Source organism: Balaenoptera borealis, assembly GCF_965194805.1.
Source record: "Balaenoptera borealis genome assembly, chromosome: 4".
NCBI lineage: Eukaryota > Metazoa > Chordata > Mammalia > Artiodactyla > Balaenopteridae > Balaenoptera > Balaenoptera borealis.
The window spans coordinates 9610691-9624577 of NC_138861.1; the positions used below are offsets into that span (position 1 = coordinate 9610691).

The 13887-nt window shown below is 40.6% G+C and overlaps 1 protein-coding gene across 1 annotated transcript in view; it reads left to right on the forward strand.

Moving 5' to 3' along the window:
- HERC6 (HECT and RLD domain containing E3 ubiquitin protein ligase family member 6) overlaps positions 1-13887 on the forward strand; it is a gene marked incomplete at its 5' end in the record, with an annotated part of 126313 nt that overhangs the window by 35799 nt on the left and 76627 nt on the right.

Sequence of the window (13887 nt, forward strand, 5' to 3'; positions counted from 1 at the left end):
TAGAGAATCATAGTACACAGCTCTGAAAGGATCCTTAGCGGTAATGTGGTTCTGCTTAATTTCTATAAAATTTCCAAGAGGTAGTCACCCACCTTTAGTCTGATCACTTCCACTGGTTTTAGCATTGCTCTTGCCATATTATTATGGACACATAAAACTAACCTGTGACTTTCTGAGCCAGCCTCTTGGGCTTCCTTATATGAAAATCACTGCCACCATCCCACCCCCGCTCCTGTAACTTCTACCCACTGATTTTAGTTATTTATTTGCCAGTCCTCCTCTTTGTGCTGCTGTCTTTTGTTTCTCTCTTCAGTTCCTCCCCACCCTTCTCCACCCTGCTTTCTGCCCCAGGAGGCTCTGACCTGCGTGGCCTGAATCAGCTCTTGGCTGATGGGGCCCCCAGCAAGGATAGAACATTCAGGGTATTTACTTTGCTGGTTGCCTCCCTGCAGGATCGCTTAGAGCTGGGCTGTGTCCCTCCATCAAAGATCACAGATCCTCTCAAGGTGACCTTCTCCACAAAACGTTTTTGCGTTCCTCTTTCTGGGTTTTGTTAACTATTCTCTCACACGTCCCTTCAGGCCCCAGGACACTGCACCGTCCTCGACACTTTCCTCTATGCTTCCCACACTTTTGTAAAGAGTCCCTTTAATCGACCTATTTGGACTATCCTAATTTGAGTGAGCCATCTGTTTCCTGTTTCCTGCTGGGATGTGTCTGACTCACTCTACATATGCTCTTTTCTTTTTAAATTTATTTAATTAATTTATTTTTGGCTGCGTTGGGTCTTCGTTGCTGCGCACCGGCTTTCTCTAGTTGCGGCGAGCAGGGGCTACTCTTCCTTGTGGTGCGTGGCCTTCTCATTGCGGTGGCTTCTCTTGTTGCGGAGCATGGGCTCTAGGCACACGGGCTTCAGTAGTTGTGGCACATGGGCTTCAGTAGTTGTGGCTCACGGGCTCTAGGCGCGCAGGGCTTCAGTAGTTGTGGCGCAAGGGCTTAGTTGCTCCGCGGCATGTGGGATCTTCCTGGACGAGGGCTCGAATCCATGTCCTCTGCATTGGCAGGTGGATTCTTAACCACTGCGCCACCAGGGAAACCCTACATGCACTCTTAACAGACGCAACCAGATTGTCACAAAACTGGAGTTATAATGATTTGCTCTATTGATACTGATGGTTGAACAGTCCAGAGATACTGGCATGGCTGATCCGGCTCCCCTCTCGTATTCATCACCGCGTTGCTCAGTTACTGCACAATTCCCTGTCAGAACGAGAAAGAAGCTTCACTAATGAACTTAGATGGAAACATTTATCCTCAATGGCTTATGAACTAAAAGAGTTTGTTTTGCTTTTTTTTAAAGTTCAGATTTTTATCTCATGAAAATTCTCATATTAGATAAGTATCTGCTCCAGAGCTATTTTAATAATAGCATGAATAGATGGTGTAAGGGCTAGATGTGTATTTTTCCTTGGTGAATGTGCAATACGTAGCAGGCTATGGATGAAATAATAGCTCTGGGAATCATAACTTGAAAAAAGAGTCCACCTCTCTGAATGCTCAAGTTATTCCATATCTGTAACAAGAGCTCCTGCAGAAACTGAAGTAATTCTTCCAAGCTTCTGGGAACGTTATTTGGCAAGTTACTTTCTGGGTGTTCTCCGTCTAAGTTTTCTTGGTATATTTCTCCTCCTGATTAACAATTGGACTTGTTTTGCTCTTTCAGAAGAGGGGGTGTGTATCAGTAAGGGAAAAAAGGTGTGAAGAGCTGAATCCAGGCCAAGGAAAGCTTGGGTTTCCTCACTACATGTTAGGCAATCTTCTCACTCCTCACTTGCCTTACTTGATCTCATCCATTTGCGTGTTTCCTACTTGTCACAGATGGCTGCCAAATTCAGATCTCTGGCACAGACCTCTCTGAGCTCCAGACCCACAAATACAGCTGACTTCTTAACATCGCCAAGTGGAGATGTCTCAAAATACCTCAAATTCATGACCTTCTTCCCCAAGCCCAGGTGTGCTCCTCTTCCTGTGTTCTCTGCGTCGGAGAATGACACCATCACATCCAGTGACACAAGCCAGGCGCCTGTGCGTCATCCTTGACACGTGAGTCTTCTTCTTCTCACTTCTCACCCCCTGTCTCTCCAAAGTGTATCTCAGACACATCCACTCTGTCCTTCTCCAGGGCCATCTCCCCAGTCTTGCTACCATCACCTCTTGCTCTTGCCCAGACAACAGCATTTACGTCCTAACTGGTTTCTCAGTATCCACTCTTCCCATCCTTTCAACTAGTTCTCATGCTACAGTTCAAGTGATTGTTTTGAAATGCAAATACGTTCATGTTAACACACACACACACACACACACATACACACACACAGCTTTCCTCCTTCAATAACACTTCAGTGACTTCTTTTTTCTCTTATCATAAAAGTAAAAAATTTTAACTAGGCCTATGCATCACTGCATGTTCTGGTCCTATCCTACTTCTCCAGACTAATCTTATTTCTGCTCTACCACTTACTAACTCTGTAACCTTGGATTGGTTACTTCTCTGTGCCTCAGTTTTTTCATCTCTGAAATGGGAATAATAGTAGTATCTTTCACTTGGGACTGTCGTGAGGACCAAGGTAAAGTGCTTAGATCTTACTAATAGGTACTCCACAAATGTTAGCTCTCCTTAGCACGTCTCAGCTCTCTTCAATCCCTCTGATGTTTTTTCTCAAAGGTGCCATACTTCCTTCCATCATAGGACCTCTGTATGGCCTGCAAAGCCTAAAACATCTACTATGTGGCCCCTCAATACACAGAAGTTTACTGACACCTGACCTAGGCAATTGATGTACTCTTACTGCTATTAAATGGACAGGTAACTATTAGAAAATACATACATTTTAGGGTAGGAGAGGGAAAAAAATCAATAGCTAAGAAATTTGGGGTAGTATTTAAGGCCATATTAGAAAAGTACATATATTGATTATTCCCTCTGTATAAAAATAAATTTGATGTTCCAATTTTAATCACTATCAGCATAGCTATAATATGCGGGGTGATGGGAAGATAGGTTCTTTGGACAGGTTGCAGTTAGGAAAAGAGACCTTTGTTTCTTTAAGACTAAGGACGGAAACCTTCGAGTCAAGTTCAGCTTACTCCTTCCTTCTTCGTGTCTCCCCTACCCACAGGGCTCTCAGCTGCCTGGGGATCGCCAGGCGACTAGCTCCTGCTTTGCGTACCAGGCTAAAAGAAGCAGGGACTCAGTGTGAGAAGGAGGGATATCAGGTGTAAGTGAGCGAGCTGACTGACTTATGACCCATTCTTGGCCGAATCAGCAAGAGGGTACTGGATTACAGACGGATTGCCTCAGCCCTGAACAGAAAGGCATGCGTGATAACAGAACCAAGGAAAATGTCAAAGAAGAAAAGACAGTTTTACAGCTAAACAGCAGACAAATAACCGATTGCCTTTTCTGTGTCTCTAGAGTTGGCTGTTGTGATTAAAGTTACCCTTGAGAAAAGAGAGCAGTTAACTTAGGATTTTGCAGGAAATAAAGAATTTCAAGAGGAAGGAAAACTGAGTGTACAGGAAGACCAATCAACAGGTCAAGGGGGGGCAGCTGTGAGAATTTTCACAGGTTGGAGAGTGTCCTTTTTGTTTAAGGGAGAAGCTTCTTTACTCACTGTTAGTAGCAGTAGTGCCCTAGACCGTAAAAGAGAGCAGTCCTCCTTTCCCTTTGCACCATGCATTCTACTGGATCTGTTCGGTCAACCACTGGGTAGGGATGTGGTGGCCGTTCTCACCTAAGCACTGAGCACTCTCAGTAGCAAAGCAGACAGAAATCCTGCTTTTGTGGAGCATGCAATTGGACAGGAGAAGAGGACACCATAAACCTGGAAAATCATTATATTCTATAATATTTAGAGGCCGAGAGATGCAATGTAAAAAATAAGGCAGGGAGGGGTTAGGGGTGAAAGGGTGGGTCTAGCCTCAAAAAGTGTGGTCAGGAGAGGCCACTCTGAGAAGGTGACACGTGAGCAAAGACTCGAAGGGGGCGAGACACGAGCCCCGTGCATGTCAGGGACGAAGACTCCAGGCAGAGGGACGGAGGGCGCAGAGATTCTGAGATGGTGCGTGCTTGGCATTGTGGAGGGACTCTAAGCAGTCCCAGTGGTTTCAGGGAGGCAAGCAAGGAAGCCTTTAGGAAGAGTGTTGGAGGGTTGAGGGGCTGCTGGCCGGACTGTAGAGCCTTATAAGGTTTGGCTTTAACTTTGGGTGAAATGGGTGAAATTCTCTTCTTTAAAGTGGAGATCTGAGACCTAAGATCTGAAATCTACTCCTAAGTCTCCATACCTTCTGCCACCCTGTTTTGTCCCTAACCATCCCAACCCTCTCCAGAATATCACCGTGACACCAGGGCCAAGGTTAGGGATGAGAGAAGCACTTGCTTCCCATGTAAAGTTTAAGGGGGCACCAAAACTCTCAGTACTTACTGATTTTCCTTCTGCCTCAGTCTCTGATACGGCACAATGCACCACTGTTATTGATCCTATCTTTATGTAAATATTGTTATTTTGTTTGTCATGGGTCCTTTTTTTTTGTTTTTAAGATTGTAAATTAATTTTATTATCTTGTGTGATGTTTAAATTTATGTGTCAACTTGGCTGGGCCACGGTGCCCAGATGTTGATCAAACATTAATCTAGGCGTTTCTGTGAGGGTGTTTTTGGATGAGATTAACATTTTTTTTTTGAATTTTATTTTTTATATGGCAGGTTTTTATTAGTTATCTATTTTATACATATTGGCGTATATACATCAATCCCAATCTCCCAATTCATCCCACCGCCCCCCTTTCCCCCCTTGGTGTCTATACGTTTGTTCTCTACATCTGTGTCTCTATTTCTGCCTTGCAAACCGGTTCATCTGTACAATTTTTCTAGATTCCACATATATGCATTAATATACGATATTTGTTTTTCTCTTTCTGACTTACTTCACTCTGCATGACAGTCTCTAGGTCCATCCACATTTCTACAAATGACCCAATTTCATTCCTTTTTATGGCTGAGTAATATTCCATTGTATATATGTACCACTTTTTCTTTATCCCTTCGTCTGTCGATGGGCATTTAGGTTGCTTCAATGGCTATGATAAATAATGCTGCAATGAACGTTGGGGTGCATGTGTTTTTTGAAATATGGTTTTCTCTGGGTATTTGCCCAGGAGTGGGATTGCTGGGTCATACGTTAGTTCTATTTTTAGTTTTTTAAGGAACCTCCATACTGTTCTCCATAGTGGCTGTATCAATTTACATTCCCACCAACAGTGCAAGAGGGTTCCCTTTTCTCCACACCCTCTCCAGCATTTGTTGTCTGTAGGTTTTCTGATGATGCCCATTCTAACTGGTGTGAGGTGATACCTCATTGTAGTTTTCATTTGCATTTCTCTAATAATTAGTGATGTTGAGCAGCTTTTCATGTGCCTCTTGGCCATCTGTATGTCTTCTTTGGAGAAATGTCTATTTAGGTCTTCTGACCATTTTTTGTTTGGGTTGTTTGTTTTTTTGATATTGAGCTGCATGAGCCGTTTATATATTTTAGATATTAATCCTTTGTCCGTTGACTCATTTGCAAATATTTTCTCCCATTCTGAGGGTTGTCTTTTTGTCTTGTTTATAGTTTCCTTTGCTGTGCAAAAGCTTTTAAGTTTCATTAGGTCCCATTTGTTTATTTTTGGTTTTATTTCCATTACTCTAGGGGGTGGGTCAAAAAAGACGTTGCTGTGATTTATGTCAAAGAGTGTCCTTCCTGTGTTTTCCTCTAAGAGTTATAGAGTGTCTGGTCTTACATTTAGGTCTTTAATCCATTTTGAGTTTATTTTTGTGTATGGTATTAGGAAGTGTTCTGATTTCATTCTTTTACATGTAGCTGTCCAGTTTTTCTAGCACCACTTATTGAAGAGGTTGTCTTTTCTCCATTGTATATCCTTGCCTCCTTTGTCATAGATTAGTTGACCATAGGTGCATGGGTTTATCTCTGGGCTTTCTATCCTGTTCCATTTATCTACATTTCTGGTTTTTGTACCAGTACCATATTGTCTTGATTACTGTAGCTTTGTAGTATAGTCTGAAGTCAGGGAGTCTGATTCCTCCAGCTCTGTTTTTTCCCTCAAGATTGCCTTGGCTATTCGGGGTTTTTTGTGTCTCCATACAAATTTTAAGATTTTTTGTTCTAGTTCTATAAAAAATGCCGTTGGTAATTTGATAGGGATTGCATTGAATCTGTAGATTGCTTTGGGTAGAATAGTCATTTTCACAGTACTGATTCTTCCAATCCGAGAACATGGTTTATCTCTCCATCTGTTTGTATCATCTTTGATTTCTTTTTTCAGTGTCCTATAGTTTCCTGCATACAGGTCTTTTACCTCCTTGGGTAGGTTTATTCCTAGGTATTTTATTCTTTTTGTTGCAGTGGTGAATGGGATTGTTTCCTTAATTTCTCTTTCTGATCTTTCATTGTTAGTGTGTAGGAATGCAAGAGATTTCTGTGCATTAATTTTGTATCCTGCAACTTTACCAAATTCATTGATTAGCTCTAGTAGTTTTCTGGTGGCATCTTTAGGATTCTCTATGTATGGTATCATGTCATCTGCAAACAGTAACAGTTTTACTTCTTCTTTTCCATTTGGATTCCTTTTATTTCTTTTTCTTCTCTGATTGTCATGGCTAGGACTTCCAAAGCTATGTTGAATAATAGTGGCAAGAGTGGACATCCTTGTCTTGTTCCTGATCTTAGAGGAAATATTTTCAGTTTTTCACCATTGAGAATGATATTTGCTGTGGGTTTGTTGTATATGGCCTTTATTATGTTGAGGTAGGTTCCCTCTATGCCCACGTTCTGGAGAGTTTTTATCATAAATGGGTGTTGAATTTTGTCAGAAGCTTTTTCTGCATCTATTGAGATGATCATATGGCTTTTCTTCTTCAATTTGTTAATATGGTGTATCACATTGATTGATTTGCATATATTGAAGAATCCTTGCATCCCTGGGATAAATCCCAGTTGATCGTGGTGTATGATCCTTTTAATGTGTTGTTGGATTCTGTTTGCTAGTATTTTGTTGAGAATTTTTGCATCTATATTCATCAGTGATATTGTTCTGTAATTTTCATTTTTGTAGTATCTTTGTCTGGTTTAGGTATCAGGGTGATGGTGGCCTCATAGAATGAGTTTGGGAGTGTTCCTTCCTCTGCAATTTTTTGGAAGAGTTTGAGAAGCATGGGTGTTAGCTCTTCTCTAAATGTTTGATAGAATTCACCTGTGAAGCCATCTGGTCCTGAACTTTTGTTTGTTGGAAGATTTTTAATCATAGTTTCACTTTCATTACTTGTGATAGATCTGTTCATATTTTCTATTTTCAGTCTTGGAAGGTTATACCTTTCTAACAATTTGTCCATATCTTCCAGATTGTCCATTTTATTGGCATAGAGTTTCTTGTAGTAGTCTCTTAGGATGCTCTGTATTTCTGTGGTGTCTGTTATAACTTCTCCTTTTTCATTTCTAATTTTATTGACTTGAGCCCTCTCCCTCTTTTTTTTGATGAGTCTGGATAAAGGTTTATCAATTTTGTTTATCTTCTCAAAGAACCAGAGTTTAGTTTTATTGATCTTTGCTATTGTTTTCTTTGTTTCTATTTCATTTATTTCTGCTCTGATCTTTATGATTTCTTTCCTTCTGCTAACTTTGGGTTTCATTTGTTCTTCTTTCTCTGGTTCCTTAAGGTGTAAGGTTAGATTGTTTATTTGAGATGTTTCTTGTTTCTTGAGGTAGGATTGTATTGCTATAAACTCCCCTCTTAGAAGTGCTTTTGCTGCATTCCACAGGTTTTGGATCATCATGTTTTCGTTGTCATTTTTCTCTAGGTATTTCTTGATTTCCTCTTTGATTTCTTCAGTGATCTCTTGGTTATTTAGTAACATATAGTTTAGGCTCCATGTGATTGTGTTTTTTACATTTTTTTCCCTTTAATGTATTTCTAATCTCATAGCCTTGTGGTCAGCAAATATGCTTGACATGATTTCAGTTTTCTTAAATTTACCAAGGCTTGATTTGTGACCCAAGATGTGATCTATCCTGGAGAATGTTCCATGTGCACTTGAGAAGAAAGTGTAATCTGCTGTTTTCAGATGGAATGTACTATAACTATCAATTAAATATATCTGGTCTATTGTGTCATTTAAAGCTTGTGTTTCCTTATTAATTTTCTGTCTGGATGGTCTATCCATTGGTGTAAGGTGTTAAAAGTCCCCCACTATTATTGTGTTACTGTCTATTTCCTCTTTTATAGCTGTTAGCAGTTGCCTTATGTATTGAAGTGCTCCTTTGTTGGGTGCATTTATATTTGTAATTGTTATACCTTCTTCTTGGATTGATCCCTTGATCATTATGTAGTGTCCTTCCTTGTCTCTTGTAACACTAAAGTCTATTTTATCTGATATGAGTATTGCTACTCCAGCTTTCTTTTGATTTCCATTTGCATGGAATATCTTTTTCCATCCCCTCACTTTCAGTCTGTATGTGTCCCTAGGTCTGAAGTGGGTCTTTTGTAGACAGCATATATATGGGTCTTGTTTTTGTATCCATTCAGCAACCTGTGTCTTTTGTTTGGAGCATTTAATCCATTCACGTTTAAGGTAATTATCAATATGTATGTTCCTATGACCATTTTCTTAATTGTTTTGGGTTTGTTTTCGTAGGTCCTTCTCTTCTCTTGTGTTTCCCACTTAGAGAAGTTCCTTTAGCATTTGTTGTAGAGCTGGTTTGTTGGTGTTGAACTCTCTTAGCTTTTGCTTGTCTGTAAAGCTTTTGATGTCTCCATCGAATCTGAATGAGATCCTTGCCGGGTAGAGTAATCTTGGCTGTAGGTTCTTCCCTTTCATCACTTTAAGTATATCATGCCACTCCCTTCTGGCTTGTAGAGTTTCTGCTGAGAAATCAGGTGTTAACCTTATGGGAGTTCCCTTGTACGTTATTTGTTATTTTTCCATTGTTGCTTTTTTTTTTCTTAAATAAATTTATTTTATTTATTTATTTTATTTTTTGGCTGCATTGGGACTTCGTTGCTGCACGTGGGCTTTCTCTAGTTGCAGCGAGCGGGGGCTACTCTTTGTTGCGGTGCGTGGGCTTCTTATTGCAGTGGCTTCTCTTGTTGCAGATTACAGGCTCTAGGGGCGTAGGCTTCAGTAGTTGTGGCACGTGGGCTCAGTAGTTGTGGCTCGCAGGCTCTAGAGTGCAGGCTTAGTAGTTGTGGTGCACAGGCTTAGTTACTCCACGACATGTGAGCTCCTGCTGGACCAGGGCTCAAACCCATGTCCCCTGCATTGGCAGGTGGATTCTTAACCACTGCGCCACCAGAGAAGTCCCTCCCTTATTGCTTTTAATAATTTTTATTTGTCTTTAATTTTTGTCAATTTGATTACTATGTGTCTTGGCATGTTTCTCCTTGGGTTTATCCTGCTTGGGCATCTCTGTGCTTCCTGGACTTGGGTGGCTGTTTCCTTTCCCATGTTAGGGAAGTTTTTGAATATGATATCTTCAAATATTTTCTCAGGTCCTTTTTCTCTCTCTTCTTCTTCTGGGACCCCTATAATGCGAATGTTGGTGCACGTAATGTTGGCCCAGAGGTCTCTTAGGCTGTCTCCATTTCTTTTCATTCTTTTTTCTTTATTCTGTTCCGTGGCAGTGAATTCCACCATTCTGTCTTCCAGGTCCCTTATCCATTCTTCTGCCTCAGTTATTCTGCTATTGATTCCTTCTAGTGTAGTTTTCATTTCAGTTACTGTATTGTTCATCTCTGTTTGTTTGTTAATTCTTCTAGCTCTTTGTTAAACATTTCTTGCATCTTCTCAATCTTTGCCTCCATTCTTTTTCCGAGGTCCTGGATCATCTTCACTCTCATTATTCTGAATACTTTTTCTGGAAGGTTGCCTATCTCCACTTCATTTGATTGTTTTTCTGGAATTTTATCTTGTTCCTTCATCTGGTGCATAGTCCTCTGCCTTTTCATTTTGTCTATCTTTCTGTGAATGTGGTTTTCGTTCCACAGGCTGCAGGACTGTAGTTCTTCTTGCTTCTGCTCCGTCGTGGGTCGTTGTCATTATTTTTGATTTTTAAAAATACTGCATTAAAATATTATTTGATTGGCTGAGTGTTTTTGGCACCCCTTCCCCTTAAATGTTGTGGCCAAAGCGAGTGCCTCACTCACCTCGTCCTAGTCCCCACCCTGATGCTCTCTCTTCTCCCTGTTTCCCCAGTGTCAGTCTAAACCAGGGGTTTGCAAACAGTTTCGGCTATGGCTAGACAGTAAATGTCGTAGCCTTTTCAAGCTATACAGTCTCTGTCACACTCTGCCACTGGAACACAAAAGCAGCCATAGACAATAAGCAAACAAGTGAGAGTGATGATGTTCCAATAAAACTTTATTAATAGACACTGAAATTTGAATTTCATATAATTTCCTTTTTCTTGTTTTATCTAATCTGTTTTACTTAATCTAGAAGCTTGATCAGATTTAAGTTAAATTTTCTTAAGTTATAATTATTATTTTACTTATTTTTAATTTTAATTTTTTAAAAATTTTAATTGAAATATAGTTGATTTAATTTCATATAATTTTCATATGTCACAAAATATTATTCTTCCTTAGATTTCCCCCCCCCCCAATCATTTAAAAATGTAAAATTCATTCTCAGCTCACAGGCCGTACAAAAACAGGGGGCCAAGCAGGTTGGGAAGCCTTGAACTGTAGGGTCAATGCCCTAAGGAGGCTCTTTTAAAAGTACTGTTTTCTCAGGACTTCCCTGGTGGTCCAGTGGTTAAGACTCTGTGCTTCCAATGCAGGGAGCATGAGTTTGATCCCTGGTTGGGGAACTAAGATCCCACATGTGGCTTGGCCAAAAAAATAAAATAAAAATTAAAAGTACTGTTTTCTTAGGACTTCGCTGGTGGTCCAGTGGTTAAGACTCTGTGCTTCCAATGCAGGGAGCATGAGTTTGATCCCTGGTTGGGGAACTAAGATCCCACAAGTGACTTGGCCAAAAAAATAAAATAAAATAAAAAATAAAAGTACTGTTTTCTCACCTCTTGTGGTTACTCAAACACCTCCAAGTTTACTACATTCAGTGCAGACTTTCAGGGCCTCTGTGTTTGGCCCACGCTTTCTACTGAAACTGGTTTTCCTCTCCTCCCACAAATACGCATGGACTCACTGTCCCCTAAACGCACCAGGTTCATCGTTAGCTACCTGCTTTTGACCTTGTTTCTTTTCCTGTCTAGAATCTGCCCTCCCTTCTCTCTCCAGCATCCCTGCAAGGTCATTCTTCTTTCCTGACTCCACTGGCCAGGTGTGGCCTCCTCTTTTCCTCTGAATTCCTACCACAGGTGTCAGTAATACCCCTTATAGTTCTTAATTCTAGCTTCTCCTTGTTTTTCTCTGTTTTACATGTGTACGTATTCTTTTGCAGATGAGATTCCTTATCCTCTGTAAATCCTTCAGAGTGCCTAGTCCAGAGCTGAGAATATGATGGAAGCTTGCTACTCAGGAACTGACTAACTCTGTCTAGTATGAGTATGTCTTCTCTTACAATCAGCCTTCAAATAGTCAAACAGGACTGATGACATTCTTAGGATGGGCCCTCTGAATCTGAGGGAGGTAATTGTTTTGATGGGATGTACAGATTATCTATGCTCTCTTCCCTCCTTTACCCTGTGATTAGCGGCATTTTTGTGCCACGTGATTGCTAAGATTGTTATCCCATTGCCTTTGGATGTACTTCTGTCATACCCCCTACTTTTTCCTGATTCACCAATTTACTAAAAGAAACCCTCAGGTTAAACAGAGACCTGTTTGACCTCTTTCCGTTAATAGAAGAGGAAAAAGGAATGGTCATTGATTAAACACCTACTAAGGTAGCAAGCAGTCTGCTAGGGATTTTACATAAGGCTCTTGGTGATTTTCAGATGAGGGGACTGAGCTTCAGAAAAGTTCACAAACTCATCTGAGCCTAAGTGGTGGAAATAAAATGAAACGTACAGGAGGTAACTGGAAAGGAATTTATAGGAGTTTAACCTCATTGATAAGACTGAGGCATCAGGGACTTCCCTGGTGGCGCAGTGGATAAGACTCCATGCTCCCAATGCAGGGGGCCCGGGTTCGGTCTCTGGTTAGGCAACTAGATCCCACATGCATGCCGCAACCAAGAGTTTGCATACCACAACTAAGGAGCCCGCCTGCCACAACTAAGGAGCCCACGTGCTACAACTAAGGAGCCCGTGAGCCGCAACTAAGACCTGCTGCAACCAAATAAATAAATATTAAAAAAAAAAAGACTGAGGCATCAGCTCTCTTTCTGTACTTGCCTCATCTCTGTATCTCACCTTCCCTCCCTCACTCCTCCCAAACGGTCTAATATTCATGCTGCACTGATGAGATAATGTGTAAAGCTCATAGCAGAGTCTGACACATGACACTCACTCCAAAGGTGTTCTGTTTTCTTTCTCTTAAATCTGTTCTACTTCTATCCCCCAACCTCTACAGGCCACTTTAAAATTGAATGGCTATTTTATATCTATACCTACATTGTATTTCATTTTATGATTTATCAATTTACATTAAGGTAGGAAATCAGAAAGGTAAATATTCAAACGCATGAACTCCAGAGCAGGTAACCTAGGACCTGGTATTTGTGGTCGGTGCACGGCAAATTCTTGTTGAGCTAAATTGGCATTTGAGTAATTTCTCTAGATTTAAATATAAAATAATCAGGTCACACATTTGGCTGAAATCTTGGTGCTCCTGTGTTCCATTCCTTTCAATGGTTCCCCATTGCTTAATAGAATTCATTTTGAGGGCCTGGCCTCCCAAGTCTGCCGTGGTCTCCTGTCTTTCTACCTGGTTACCTGTACTTCCATATCCATTCCAGGCCCCAGGCAAATTGGCCTCGTCAACCTCCTCAGACAGATGGGTTTAAAGATCTTTGGCATTTTTGACTTGAAAACTTGACTGTTATTTAGGAAGCCACTCTACATATTTCACCTTACCTGTGCTTCTTTGTTCATGCCAAGTCTCCGTTTCAGATTCCTTTGCATCCATTTCTATAAGTGGAAATTCTCCACATTCTTTATGGTACTATGCGGTGGAAACATCCTGCATGAAACTTACCCTGACTTCCTTGGCCAAAAAGGTCCTTTCCCTCTCTGAGTGCCTATAACCCTTTGTTTGCTCCCAACCATGATTCCCTTCTTATATACCATTTATTATAGTTACTAATGTACATGTCTCATCTGGTCTGTGAGATTTAATCATCTTGGGGCACAAATTCCATGAAGTTTCTCAAGTGGTGCCTTGTATGAGTGGGGTACTCAGTAAATGGAAATTAAGTGAATGAATGGAAAGTGAACACAAAAACAATGTAGGGAGTCCCCTCCCCTTTTAGGACTTTATCAACCACTTATAATGAATACTTCCTTAACTAGAGAGTGGGTTGTTTTTTTTTTCATTAGGTAGGAAACAATTTCTTTTTGATGGAGTGTGAAATTTGGAAGGAAATATTTTAAAGTTCTACTTGGGAGTTGAGAAAATGAGAAGTGTCAACATGTTTATTACTGGAAGTGTTGCAATAAGAAAGCAAAGTTATACCATTGTATTGTCAGCTCACCCACCACAAGAATATTTTAATTCATATCACTACTCCTAAAAGAGAAGAAAGTGATGCGTAAATAATAACGAGGCACCTGCTTCAAACTTGTGGGTCTTAGAAGAAATAATCCTCAGCTTCTGATGTAGCAACCTAAGGAGATACAAACCTACTTCTGATGACAAGGGCATGGGGAAAAA